The sequence below is a fragment of the Panulirus ornatus genome, chromosome 46 (assembly GCF_036320965.1).
Source record: "Panulirus ornatus isolate Po-2019 chromosome 46, ASM3632096v1, whole genome shotgun sequence".
Lineage (NCBI taxonomy): Eukaryota > Metazoa > Arthropoda > Malacostraca > Decapoda > Palinuridae > Panulirus > Panulirus ornatus.
The window spans coordinates 8,469,591-8,485,025 of record NC_092269.1 but is presented as its reverse complement, the minus strand read 5'-3'; positions in this window follow the sequence as shown (position 1 = coordinate 8,485,025).

Genomic DNA, 15,435 nt, shown 5'->3' with positions numbered 1-15,435 from the left:
GGAAGGAGGTAAATACTGTATGAAAGATGAGAACAAATGGGAACATCTATGAAGGGGGCAAAGGGAGAAGTGTGTGAAAGATGAGAACAAATGGGAATATCTATGAATGGAGCAAAGGGGGAAGTGATACCAAGTAGTGATGGAGTGAGTATTTTGAAGTATTGTTAAATGTGTTTGATAGAGTGGCAGATGTGGGGTATTTTGGTCTCAGTGGTATGCAAAGTGAGAGAATCATGGAGATTGGTTTGGTGAAGACAGAAGAGGTGGTGAAAGCCGTGCAGATGAAATTTTTCAAGGCAGCGAGAGCCAATAGTATTGCAGTCAAGTTTATTGAGAAAGGGAGTGACTGTTTTGTTGAGTAGTTGGTAAGGATATTCATTGTATGTATGGAATATTGTAAAGTGCCTGAGGATTAGCAGAATACATGTATAGTGCCACTGTATAAAGGCAAAGGGGATAAAGGTGAATGCTCAAACTACAGAGGCATAAGTTTGTTGAGTATCCCTGGTAAATTGTATAGTAGGGTATTGATTGAAAAGGTGAAGGCATGTACAGAGCATCAGATTGTGGAGGAACAATATAGATTCAGAAGTGGTAGAGGATGTGTAGATTGGGTGTTTACTTTGACGAATGTATGTGAGAAATAGAAAAACAGATGTGATTTGTTTGCTGCATATATGGATCTGGAGAAGATATATAATAGGGTTGGTAAGATACTTTCTGGAAGGTCTTAAGTATATATGGTGTGGAAGGTAAGCTGCAGAAGCAATGAGAAGTTTCTATCAAGGGTGTAAGGCTTGCGTGCAAGTAGGAAGAGAGGAGAGTGAATGGTTCCAAATGAAGGTTGATTTGCAGCAGGGATGTGTGATGTCACAATTGTTGTTTAATTTGTTTATGGATGGGGTGGTTAAGGAAGTAAATGCAAGTCTTGGAGAAAGGGATAAGTATGCAGTCTACTGGGGATGAGAGGGTCTGGGAAGCGAGTCAGATGTTTGCTGATAATACAGCTCTGGTGGCTGCTTTGAGTTAGAAACAGCAGAAGTTGCTAACTTGAATTTGGAAGAGTGTGTGAAAGGAGAATGTTGAGAATAAATGTGAATAAGAGCAAGGTTATTAGGTTCAGAAGGGCTGAAGGACAAGTAAATTGGGATGTAAGTTTGAATGAAGAAAATTGAAGGAAGTGAAGTTTTTTAGGTATCTGGGAGCAGACTTAGCAGCAGATGGAACCGTGGAAGTGAGTCAAATGGGGGGGAGGGGGTGAAGGTTCTGGGAGCAATGAAGAATGTGTGGAAGGAGAGAACGTTATCTTGGAGTGCAAAAATAGGTATGTTCCAAGGAATAGTAGTTCCAACGTTATATGGTTGCAAGGCATGGGCCATAGATAGGATTGTGCGGAGGAGGGTGGATGTGTTGGAAATGAAATGTTCGAGGACAATGTGTGGAATGAGGTGGTTTGATCGAGTAAGCAATGAAAGGGGAAGAGATATGTGGAAATGAAAAGAGTGTGGTTGAGAGAGCAGAAGAGGGTATGTTGAAATGGTTTGGACATGTGGAGAGAATGAGTGAGAAAAGATTGACAAAGAGGATATATGTGTCAGAGGTGAAGGGAACAAGGAGAAGCAGGAGACCAAATTGGAGTTGGAAGGATGGAGTGAAAAAAATTTTGAGTAATCGGGGCCTGAACATACAGGAGGGTGAGAGGCATGCAAGGAGTAGAGTGAATTGGAACGATGTGGTATACCGGGATCAACGTGTTGTCAATGGAACGAACCAGAGTATGTGAAGCATCTGGGGTAAACCATGGAAAGGTCTCTGGGGCCTGAATGTGGATAGGGAGCTGTGGTTTTGATGCATTATACGTGACAGTTAGAGACTGAGTGTGAACAAAAGTGGTCTTTTTTGTCTGTTTTCCTGACACTACCTTGCTGAAGGAGGGGGTAGCGATGTTATTTCATGTGTGATGGGGTAGTGACAGAATGGATGAAGGCAAGCAAGTATGAATATGAGGCAAGCAAGTATGTATATGTACATGTGTATACATTTATATGTATATGTTGATATATATATATATATATATATATATATATATATATATTATATATATATATATATATATATATATATATTTTTTTTTTTTTTTTTTTTTTTTTTTTTTTTTTTTTTCGCTGTCTCCCGCGTCTGCAAGGTAGCGCAAGGAAACAGACGAAAGAAACGGCCCAACCCACCCCCATACACATGCATATACATACGTCCACACACGCAAATATACATACCTACACAGCTTTCCATGGTTTACCCCAGACGCCTCACATGCCCTGATTCAATCCACTGACAGCACGTCAACCCCGGTATACCACATCGCTCCAATTCACTCTATTCCTTGCCCTCCTTTCACCCTCCTGCATGTTCAGGCCCCGATCACACAAAATCTTTTTCACTCCATCTTTCCACCTCCAATTTGGTCTCCCTCTTCTCCTCGTTCCCTCCACCTCCGACACATATATTCTCTTGGTCAATCTTTCCTCACTCATTCTCTCCATGTGCCCAAACCATTTCAAAACACCCTCTTCTGCTCTCTCAACCACGCTCTTTTTATTTCCACACATCTCTCTTACCCTTACGTTACTTACTCGATCAAACCACCTCACACCACACATTGTCCTCAAACATCTCATTTCCAGCACATCCATCCTCCTGCACACAACTCTATCCATAGCCCACGCCTCACAACCATACAACATTGTTGGAACCACTATTCCTTCAAACATACCCATTTTTGCTTTCCGAGATAATGTTCTCGACTTCCACACATTCTTCAAGGCTCCCAGAATTTTCGCCCCCTCCCCCACCCTATGATCCACTTCCGCTTCCATGGTTCCATCCGCTGCCAGATCCACTCCCAGATATCTAAAACACTTCACTTCCTCCAGTTTTTCTCCATTCAAACTCACCTCCCAATTGACTTGACCCTCAACCCTACTGTACCTAATAACCTTGCTCTTATTCACATTTACTCTTAACTTTCTTCTTTCACACACTTTACCAAACTCAGTCACCAGCTTCTGCAGTTTCTCACATGAATCAGCCACCAGCGCTGTATCATCAGCGAACAACAACTGACTCACTTCCCAAGCTCTCTCATCCCCAACAGACTTCATACTTGCCCCTCTTTCCAAAACTCTTGCATTCATCTCCCTAACAACCCCATCCATAAACAAATTAAACAACCATGGAGACATCACACACCCCTGCCACAAACCTTCATTCACTGAGAACCAATCACTTTCCTCTCTTCCTACATGTACACATGCCTTACATCCTCAATAAAAACTTTTCACTGCTTCTAACAACTTTCCTCCCACACCATATATTATTAATACCTTCCACAGAGCATCTCTATCAACTCTATCATATGCCTTCTCCAGATCCATAAATGCTACATACAAATCCATTTGCTTTTCTAAGTATTTCTCACATACATTCTTCAAAGCAAACACCTGATCCACACATCCTCTACCACTTCTGAAACCACACTGCTCTTCCCCAATCTGATGCTCTGTACATGCCTTCACCCTCTCAATCAATATCCTCCCACATAATTTACCAGGAATACTCAACAAACTTATACCTCTGTAATATGAGCACTCACTCTTATCCCCTTTGCCTTTGTACAATGGCACTATGCACGCATTCCGCCAATCCTCAGGCACCTCACCATGAGTCATACATACATTAAATAACCTTACCAATCAGTCAACAATACAGTCACCCCCTTTTTTAATAAATTCCACTGCAGTACCATCCAAACCTACTGCCTTGCCGGCTTTCATCTTCCGCAAAGCTTTTACTACCTCTTCTCTGTTTACCAAATCATTTTCCCTAACCCTCTCACTTTGCACACCACCTCGACCAAAACACCCTATATCTGCCACTCTATCATCAAACACATTCAACAAACCTTCAAAATACTCACTCCATCTCCTTCTCACATCACCACTACTTGTTATCACCTCCCCATTTGCGCCCTTCACTGAAGTTCCCATTTGCTCCCTTGTCTTACGCACTTTATTTACCTCCTTCCACAACATCTTTTTATTCTCCCTAAAATTTAATGATACTCTCTCACCCCAACTCTCATTTGCCCTTTTTTTCACCTCTTGCACCTTTCTCTTGACCTCCTCTCTCTTTCTTTTATACATCTCCCACTCAATTTCATTTTTTCCCTGCAAAAATCGTCCAAATGCCTCTCTCTTCTCTTTCACTAATACTCTTACTTCTTCATCCCACCACTCACTACCCTTTCTAATCAACCCACCTCCCACTCTTCTCATGCCACAAGCATCTTTTGCGCAATCCATCACTGATTCCCTAAATACATCCCATTCCTCCCCCACTCCCCTTACTTCCATTGTTCTCACCTTTTTCCATTCTGTACTCAGTCTCTCCTGGTACTTCCTCACACAAGTCTCCTTCCCAAGCTCACTTACTCTCACCACCCTCTTCACCCCAACATTCACTCTTCTTTTCTGAAAACCCATACAAATCTTCACCTTAGCCTCCACAAGATAATGATCAGACATCCCTCCAGTTGCACCTCTCAGCACATTAGCATCCAAAAGTCTCTCTTTCACGCGCCTGTCAATTAACACGTAATCCAATAACGCTCTCTGGCCATCTCTCCTACTTACATAAGTATACTTATGTATATCTCGCTTTTTAAACCAGGTATTCCCAATCATCAGTCCTTTTTCAGCACATAAATCTACAAGCTCTTCACCATTTCCATTTACAACACTGAACACCCCATGTATACCAATTATTCCCTCAACTGCCACATTACTCACCTTTGCATTCAAATCACCCATCACTATAACCCGGTCTCGTGCATCAAAACCACTAACACACTCATTCAGGTGCTCCCAAAACACTTGCCTCTCATGATCTTTCTTCTCATGCCCAGGTGCATATGCACCAATAATCACCCATCTCTCTCCATCAACTTTCAGTTTTACCCATATTAATCGGGAATTTACTTTCTTACATTCTATCACATACTCCCACAACTCCTGTTTCAGGAGTATTGCTACTCCTTCCCTTGCTCTTGTCTTCTCACTAACCCCTGACTTTACTCCCAAGACATTCCCAAACCCCTCTTCCCCTTTACCCTTGAGCTTCGTTTCACTCGGAGCCAAAACATCCAGGTTCCTTTCCTCAAACATACTACCTATCTCTCCTTTTTTCACATCTTGGTTACATCCACACACATTTAGGCACCCCAATCTGAGCCTTCGAGGAGGATGAGCACTCCCCGCGTGACTCCTTCTGTTTCCCATTTTAGAAAGTTAAAAAAAATACAAGGAGGGGAGGATTTCTGGCCCCCCGCTCCCGTCCCCTCTATATATATATATATATATATATATATATATATATATATATATATATATATATATATGTGCGTGTATGTATATATATGTGTACATGAGTGGATGGGCCATTCTTCATCTGTTTCCTGATGCTACCTCGCTGACGTGGGAAACAGCATTTAAGTATGAATAATATTTATATTATTTATTATACTTTGTCGCTGTCTCCCGCTTTATTGAGGTAGCGCAAGGAAACAGACGAAATAATGGCCCAACCCACCCACATACACATGTATATGCATAAATGTCTACACATGCACATATACATACCTATACATTTCAACGTATACATACATATACACATGTACATAATATACATGTACATAATACACATGTACATAATTCATACTTGCTGCCCTTATTCATTCCTGTTGCCACCCCCACACATGAAATGAAAACCCCCTGCATGCGCGCGAGGTAGCGCTGGGAAAAGACAACAATGGCCACATTCGTTCACACTCAGTCTCTAGCTGTCATGTATAATGCACTGAAACCACAGCTCCCTTTCCACATCCAGGCCCCACAAAACTTTCCATGGTTTACCCAAGATGCTTCAAGTGCCCTGGTTTAATCCATTGACAGCACATTGACCCCGGTATACCTCATCGTTCCAATTCACTCTATTCCTTGCGCACCTTTCACCCACCTGCATGTTCAGGTCCCGATTGCTCAAAATCTTATTCACTCCATCCTCCAATTTGGTCTCCCACTTCTCATTCCCTCCACCTCTGACACATATAACCTCTTTGTCAGTCTTTCCTCACTCATTCTCTCCATGTGACCAAACCATTTCAAAACACCCTCTTCTCCTCTCTCAGCCACACTCTTTTTATTACCACACATCTCTCTTACCCTTTCATTACTTACTCGATCAAACCACCTCACACCACATATTGCCCTCAAACATCTCATTTCCAACACATCCACCCTCCTTCGCACAACTCTATCTATGGCCCACACCTCGCAACCATATAACATTGTTGGTACCACTATTCCTTCAAACATACCCATTTTTGCTTTCCAAGATAGTGTTCTCGACTTCCACACATTCTTCAAGGCTCCCAGAATTTTCGCCCCCTCCCCCACCCTATGATCCACTTCCGCTTCCATGGTTCCATCCGCTGCCAGATCCACTCCCAGATATCTAAAACACTTCACTTCCTCCAGTTTTTCTCCATTCAAACTCACCTCCCAATTGACTTGACCCTCAACCCTACTGTACCTAATAACCTTGCTCTTATTCACATTTACTCTTAACTTTCTTCTTTCACACACTTTACCAAACTCAGTCACCAGCTTCTGCAGTTTCTCACATGAATCAGCCACCAGCGCTGTATCATCAGCGAACAACAACTGACTCACTTCCCAAGCTCTCTCATCCCCAACAGACTTCATACTTGCCCCTCTTTCCAAAACTCTTGCATTCATCTCCCTAACAACCCCATCCATAAACAAATTAAACAACCATGGAGACATCACACACCCCTGCCACAAACCTACATTCACTGAGAACCAATCACTTTCCTCTCTTCCTACACGTACACATGCCTTACATCCTCGATAAAAACTTTTCACTGCTTCTAACAACTTTCCTCCCACACCATATATTATTAATACCTTCCACAGAGCATCTCTATCAACTCTATCATATGCCTTCTCCAGATCCATAAATGCTACATACAAATCCATTTGCTTTTCTAAGTATTTCTCACATACATTCTTCAAAGCAAACACCTGATCCACACATCCTCTACCACTTCTGAAACCACACTGCTCTTCCCCAATCTGATGCTCTGTACATGCCTTCACCCTCTCAATCAATATCCTCCCATATAATTTACCAGGAATACTCAACAAACTTATACCTCTGTAATATGAGCACTCACTCTTATCCCCTTTGCCTTTGTACAATGGCACTATGCACGCATTCCGCCAATCCTCAGGCACCTCACCATGAGTCATACATACATTAAATAACCTTACCAATCAGTCAACAATACAGTCACCCCCTTTTTTAATAAATTCCACTGCAGTACCATCCAAACCTGCTGCCTTGCCGGCTTTCATCTTCCGCAAAGCTTTTACTACCTCTTCTCTGTTTACCAAATCATTTTCCCTAACCCTCTCACTTTGCACACCACCTCGACCAAAACACCCTATATCTGCCACTCTATCATCAAACACATTCAACAAACCTTCAAAATACTCACTCCATCTCCTTCTCACATCACCACTACTTGTTATCACCTCCCCATTTGCGCCCTTCACTGAAGTTCCCATTTGCTCCCTTGTCTTACGCACTTTATTTACCTCCTTCCACAACATCTTTTTATTCTCCCTAAAATTTAATGATACTCTCTCACCCCAACTCTCATTTGCCCTTTTTTTCACCTCTTGCACCTTTCTCTTGACCTCCTCTCTCTTTCTTTTATACATCTCCCACTCAATTTCATTTTTTCCCTGCAAAAATCGTCCAAATGCCTCTCTCTTCTCTTTCACTAATACTCTTACTTCTTCATCCCACCACTCACTACCCTTTCTAATCAACCCACCTCCCACTCTTCTCATGCCACAAGCATCTTTTGCGCAATCCATCACTGATTCCCTAAATACATCCCATTCCTCCCCACTCCCCTTACTTCCATTGTTCTCACCTTTTTCCATTCTGTACTCAGTCTCTCCTGGTACTTCCTCACACAAGTCTCCTTCCCAAGCTCACTTACTCTCACCACCCTCTTCACCCCAACATTCACTCTTCTTTTCTGAAAACCCATACAAATCTTCACCTTAGCCTCCACAAGATAATGATCAGACATCCCTCCAGTTGCACCTCTCAGCACATTAACATCCAAAAGTCTCTCTTTCGCGCGCCTGTCAATTAACACGTAATCCAATAACGCTCTCTGGCCATCTCTCCTACTTACATAAGTATACTTATGTATATCTCGCTTTTTAAACCAGGTATTCCCAATCATCAGTCCTTTTTCAGCACATAAATCTACAAGCTCTTCACCATTTCCATTTACAACACTGAACACCCCATGTATACCAATTATTCCCTCAACTGCCACATTACTCACCTTTGCATTCAAATCACCCATCACTATAACCCGGTCTCGTGCATCAAAACCACTAACACACTCATTCAGCTGCTCCCAAAACACTTGCCTCTCATGATCTTTCTTCTCATGCCCAGGTGCATATGCACCAATAATCACCCATCTCTCTCCATCAACTTTCAGTTTTACCCATATTAATCGGGAATTTACTTTCTTACATTCTATCACATACTCCCACAACTCCTGTTTCAGGAGTATTGCTACTCCTTCCCTTGCTCTTGTCTTCTCACTAACCCCTGACTTTACTCCCAAGACATTCCCAAACCCCTCTTCCCTTTACCCTTGAGCTTCGTTTCACTCAGAGCCAAAAACATCCAGGTTCCTTTCCTCAAACATACTACCTATCTCTCCTTTTTTCACATCTTGGTTACATCCACACACATTTAGGCACCCCAATCTGAGCCTTCGAGGAGGATGAGCACTCCCCGCGTGACTCCTTCTTCTGTTTCCCATTTTAGAAAGTTAAAAAAAATACAAGGAGGGGAGGATTTCTGGCCCCCCGCTCCCGTCCCCTCATATATATATATATATATATATATATATATATAATATATATATTATATATATATATATGTGCGTGTATGTATATATATGTGTACATGAGTGGATGGGCCATTCTTCATCTGTTTCCTGATGCTACCTCGCTGACGTGGGAAACAGCATTTAAGTATGAATAATATTTATATTATTTATTATACTTTGTCGCTGTCTCCCGCTTTATTGAGGTAGCGCAAGGAAACAGACGAAATAATGGCCCAACCCACCCACATACACATGTATATACATAAATGTCTACACATGCACATATACATACCTATACATTTCAACGTATACATACATATACACATGTACATAATATACATGTACATAATACACATGTACATAATTCATACTTGCTGCCCTTATTCATTCCTGTTGCCACCCCACCACACATGAAATGAAAACCCCCTGCATGCGCGCGAGGTAGCGCTGGGAAAAGACAACAATGGCCACATTCGTTCACACTCAGTCTCTAGCTGTCATGTATAATGCACTGAAACCACAGCTCCCTTTCCACATCCAGGCCCCACAAAACTTTCCATGGTTTACCCAAGATGCTTCAAGTGCCCTGGTTTAATCCATTGACAGCACATTGACCCCGGTATACCTCATCGTTCCAATTCACTCTATTCCTTGCGCACCTTTCACCCACCTGCATGTTCAGGTCCCGATTGCTCAAAATCTTATTCACTCCATCCTCCAATTTGGTCTCCCACTTCTCATTCCCTCCACCTCTGACACATATAACCTCTTTGTCAGTCTTTCCTCACTCATTCTCTCCATGTGACCAAACCATTTCAAAACACCCTCTTCTCCTCTCTCAGCCACACTCTTTTTATTACCACACATCTCTCTTACCCTTTCATTACTTACTCGATCAAACCACCTCACACCACATATTGCCCTCAAACATCTCATTTCCAACACATCCACCCTCCTCCGCACAACTCTATCTATGGCCCACACCTCGCAACCATATAACATTGTTGGTACCACTATTCCTTCAAACATACCCATTTTTGCTTTCCAAGATAGTGTTCTCACCTTCCACACATTTTTCAACGCTCTCAGAACTTTCGCCCTTTCCCCCACCCTGTGACTCATTGACACACACACACACATATATATATATATATATTTTTTTTTTTTTTTTTTTTATACTTTGTCGCTGTCTCCCGCGTTTGCGAGGTAGCGCAAGGAAACAGACGAAAGAAATGGCCCAACCCCCCCCATACACATGTATATACATACGTCCACACACGCAAATATACATACCTACACAGCTTTCCATGGTTTACCCCAGACGCTTCACATGCCTTGATTCAATCCACTGACAGCACGTCAACCCTGGTATACCACATCGCTCCAATTCACTCTATTCCTTGCCCTCCTTTCACCCTCCTGCATGTTCAGGCCCCGATCACACAAAATCTTTTTCACTCCATCTTTCCACCTCCAATTTGGTCTCCCTCTTCTCCTCGTTCCCTCCACCTCCGACACATATATCCTCTTGGTCAATCTTTCCTCACTCATTCTCTCCATGTGCCCAAACCACTTCAAAACACCCTCTTCTGCTCTCTCAACCACGCTCTTTTTATTTCCACACATCTCTCTTACCCTTACGTTACTCACTCGATCAAACCACCTCACACCACACATTGTCCTCAAACATCTCATTTCCAGCACATCCATCCTCCTGCGCACAACTCTATCCATAGCCCACGCCTCGCAACCATACAACATTGTTGGAACCACTATTCCTTCAAACATACCCATTTTTGCTTTCCGAGATAATGTTCTCGACTTCCACACATTCTTCAAGGCCCCCAGAATTTTCGCCCCCTCCCCACCCTATGATCCACTTCTGCTTCCATGGTTCCATCCGCTGCCAGATCCACTCCCAGATATCTAAAACACTTCACTTCCTCCAGTTTTTCTCCATTCAAACTCACCTCCCAATTGACTTGACCCTCAACCCTACTGTACCTAATAACCTTGCTCTTATTCACATTTACTCTTAACTTTCTTCTTCCACACACTTTACCAAACTCAGTCACCAGCTTCTGCAGTTTCTCACATGAATCAGCCACCAGCGCTGTATCATCAGCGAACAACAACTGACTCACTTCCCAAGCTCTCTCATCCCCAACAGACTTCATACTTGCCCCTCTTTCCAAAACTCTTGCATTTACCTCCCTAACAACCCCATCCATAAACAAATTAAACAACCATGGAGACATCACACACCCCTGCCGCAAACCTACATTCACTGAGAACCAATCACTTTCCTCTCTTCCTACACGTACACATGCCTTACATCCTCGATAAAAACTTTTCACTGCTTCTATATATATATATATATATATATATATATATATATATATTTGTATGTAGCATTTATGGATCTGGAGAAGGCATATGATAGAGTTGATAGAGATGCTCTGTGGAAGGTATTAAGAATATATGGTGTGGGAGGAAAGTTGTTAGAAGCAGTGAAAAGTTTTTATCGAGGATGTAAGGCATGTGTACGTGTAGGAAGAGAGGAAAGTGATTGGTTCTCAGTGAATGTAGGTTTGCGGCAGGGGTGTGTGATGTCTCCATGGTTGTTTAATTTGTTTATGGATGGGGTTGTTAGGGAGGTAAATGCAAGAGTTTTGGAAAGAGGGGCAAGTATGAAGTCTGTTGGGGATGAGAGAGCTTGGGAAGTGAGTCAGTTGTTGTTCGCTGATGATACAGCGCTGGTGGCTGATTCATGTGAGAAACTGCAGAAGCTGGTGACTGAGTTTGGAAAAGTGTATGGAAGAAGAAAGTTAAGAGTAAATGTGAATAAGAGCAAGGTTATTAGGTACAGTAGGGTTGAGGGTCAAGTCAATTGGGAGGTGAGTTTGAATGGAGAAAAACTGGAGGAAGTGAAGTGTTTTAGATATCTGGGAGTGGATCTGGCAGCGGATGGAACCATGGAAGCGGAAGTGGATCATAGGGTGGGGGAGGGGGCGAAAATCCTGGGGGCCTTGAAGAATGTGTGGAAGTCGAGAACATTATCTCGGAAAGCAAAAATGGGTATGTTTGAAGGAATAGTGGTTCCAACAATGTTGTATGGTTGCGAGGCGTGGGCTATGGATAGAGTTGTGCGCAGGAGGATGGATGTGCTGGAAATGAGATGTTTGAGGACAATGTGTGGTGTGAGGTGGTTTGATCGAGTGAGTAACGTAAGGGTAAGAGAGATGTGTGGAAATAAAAAGAGCGTGGTTGAGAGAGCAGAAGAGGGTGTTTTGAAGTGGTTTGGGCACATGGAGAGGATGAGTGAGGAAAGATTGACCAAGAGGATATATGTGTCGGAGGTGGAGGGAACAAGGAGAAGAGGGAGACCAAATTGGAGGTGGAAAGATGGAGTGAAAAAGATTTTGTGTGATCGGGGCCTGAACATGCAGGAGGGTGAAAGGAGGGCAAGGAATAGAGTGAATTGGAGCGATGTGGTATACCGGGGTTGACGTGCTGTCAGTGGATTGAAGCAGGGCATGTGAAGCGTCTGGGGTAAACCATGGAAAGCTGTGTAGGTATGTATATTTGCTGTGTGTGGACGTATGTATATACATGTGTATGGGGGGGGGTTGGGCCATTTCTTTCGTCTGTTTCCTTGCGCTACCTCGCAAACGCGGGAGACAGCGACAAAGTATAAAAAAAAAAAAAATATATATATATATATATATATATATATATATATATTATATATATATATATATGTGTGTGTGTCTAAACCATGGAAAGTTTTGTGAGGCCTGGATTTGGAAAGGGAGCTGTGGTTTCGGTGCATTACACATGACAGCTAGAGACTGAGTGTGAACAAAGGTGCCCTTTATTGTCTTTTCCTGGCGCTATCTCGTGCATGCACAGGGGGGGGAGGAGGGTGCCATTTATGTGTGGCAGCATGGCGACAGGAATGGATGAAAGCAGCAAGTGTGAATATGTACATGTGTATATATGTATATATCTCTGTATGTATATATATTTATGTGTGGCGAGGTGGCGATGGGAATGAATAAAGGCAGTGTGAATTGTGTGCATGGGTATATATGTATGTGTCTGTGTGTGTATATATATGTGTACATTGAGATGTATAGGTATGTATATGTGCTGTGTGTGGACGTGTATGTATATACATGTGTATGGGGGTGGGTTGGGCCATTTCTTTCGTCTGTTTCCTTGCGCTACCTCGCAAATGCGGGAGACAGCAACAAAGCAAAATAAATAAAAAAATAGTGTTGAAATGTATAGGTATGTATATGTGCGTGTGCGGGCATGTATGTATATACACGTGTATGTGGCTGGGTTGGGCCATTCTATCGTCTGTTTCCTTGCGCTAACGTGGGAGACAGCGACAAAGTATGATAAATAAATAGATAATAAAATAAATATATATGTATGTATATGTTGAAATGTATAGATATGTATATGTGCATGTATGTATATACATGTGTATGTGGGTGGGTTGGGCCATTTGTTCATCTGTTTCCTTGCGCTGCCTTGCTAACACGGGAGACAGCGACAAAGTATAAAAAAAGAAATGAAAAAAATATATATGCTTGTGTGTATGTGAGTGGATGTGGCTTTCTTTGTCTGTTTCCTTGCACTACCTTGCTAATGTTGGAAATGGCAATCAGGTACGAAAAAGAAATGATTACGGTGAGTTGGAAGGTAACCAGGGAACAGGGAGGTATATAACCAGTACCACCAGCCCAGGTATCAGAGCTATTAGTGATGGTTGTGTAGTGAGCCAGCACTTTTATGGCTGTCAAGTTGTGCTTCTCTGACCCAGGTAGCTGTCTTTTCTTTTTGCCTCACCAACCTGTGGACTACTGGCATTCTGTCCATAAACATACAGTCTCTCCTTGTCATACATAACACTTCACAACACTTTACTCACACAGCTCATTCTTCATAACTAGATTTTCCTGCAGTGAGCACTATGCATTAGCTCTGCTTTTCGGCAAAGTGGTAGAAACTTTTAGGAAGGAGCATTAGGTAGAAGTCGTAGGTAGGAACATTAGGCATGAACATTTAGTAGTAGTAGTCAGTAGGGACATTAAGAGTAGCCTCTGAAAACCCTGCTTTAGAGCTGCCATCTGCCAGTGGCCTGTTAAAGGTGAAGCACTAAAGGCTAAGAAGCTGTGGCCACCCACTTGAGAGAGTTCTAGTTGGGAACAGGCATCAGAGAAATAGATAGAGTAGATACTGAGTCATATGTTGTTTGATGATGACAGCACAAGTGGCAGATTCAAGTGAGGAGCTGCAGAGTTTGGTGTTTGAGTTTAGGAGAGTGTGTAAATGGAGGATTTGAGAGTACATGTGAATTAAAGCAAGGTTACCAGGTATAACAGAGCAGAGGGACAGGTTAGTTGGGGTTAAGGCTGAATGGAGAAGATATGGTAGGAATGAAGCATTTGAGTACCTGGGAGTAGACGTGGCAGCAAATGGAACCATGGAAGCAGAAGTGGATGAGGTGGTGAAGGTTCGGGAGCATTGAAGATTGTGTAGAAAGATAGGTCCTTACATGGGAAGGTGAAAATGGGTAAATTTGAGCTCAAGGTATAGTAGTTCCAAAGATTTTGTATGGATGTGAGGCATAGGCTATAGATGAGGATGTGCAGACCAAGGTAGAAGTGTTGGATATGTTGGAAGACAGTACGTGATATGAGGTGCTTTAATCGATTAATAAAAAAAAGGGTAAGAGAGGTGTGGTAATAAGAAGAGTGTGGTTGAGAGAGGTGAAGAGGATGTTTTGAAATGGTTAGGAGAGAATGAGTGTGGAGCAGTTGAGTAAAGAGGATATATGTGTCAGCAGTGGAGGGTAAAAAGAGATGAGGGAGATCAAACTGGAGATGGAAGGATTGAGTGAAAAAAAAATTTTGAGTGATTGGTGCTTGAACATGCAGGAAGGTGAAAGTTATATATGAGATGGTGAATTGGAAAGAAGTGGTGTACATGGGGCTGAACTGAACCAGAGCATATGAAACTGCCAGGGGAAACCATGGAAGGGTTTGTGGGGCCTAGTTGTGCAGAGGGGGATGTGGTCTTGGTGTATTACGCAACAACTAGAGAATGGATACAAGTAAGTGTGGCCTTTTTCTTCATCTGTTCCTGGCACTAGCTTAATGTGAAAAATGGCAGACAGTTACAAAAAATTTTCACACGCTATTATCCTACTACTCACTATGTGAGGTGTCCTCCTGGAGCTCTGAAATAGGCACAATCATCTCCTGGGCATATCACAATGGACAACGCCCAGCACACCTATTAATCAAGACGTGAGATTCAACTTCTGACTCATTGACACAACAGGTACAAATAAAACA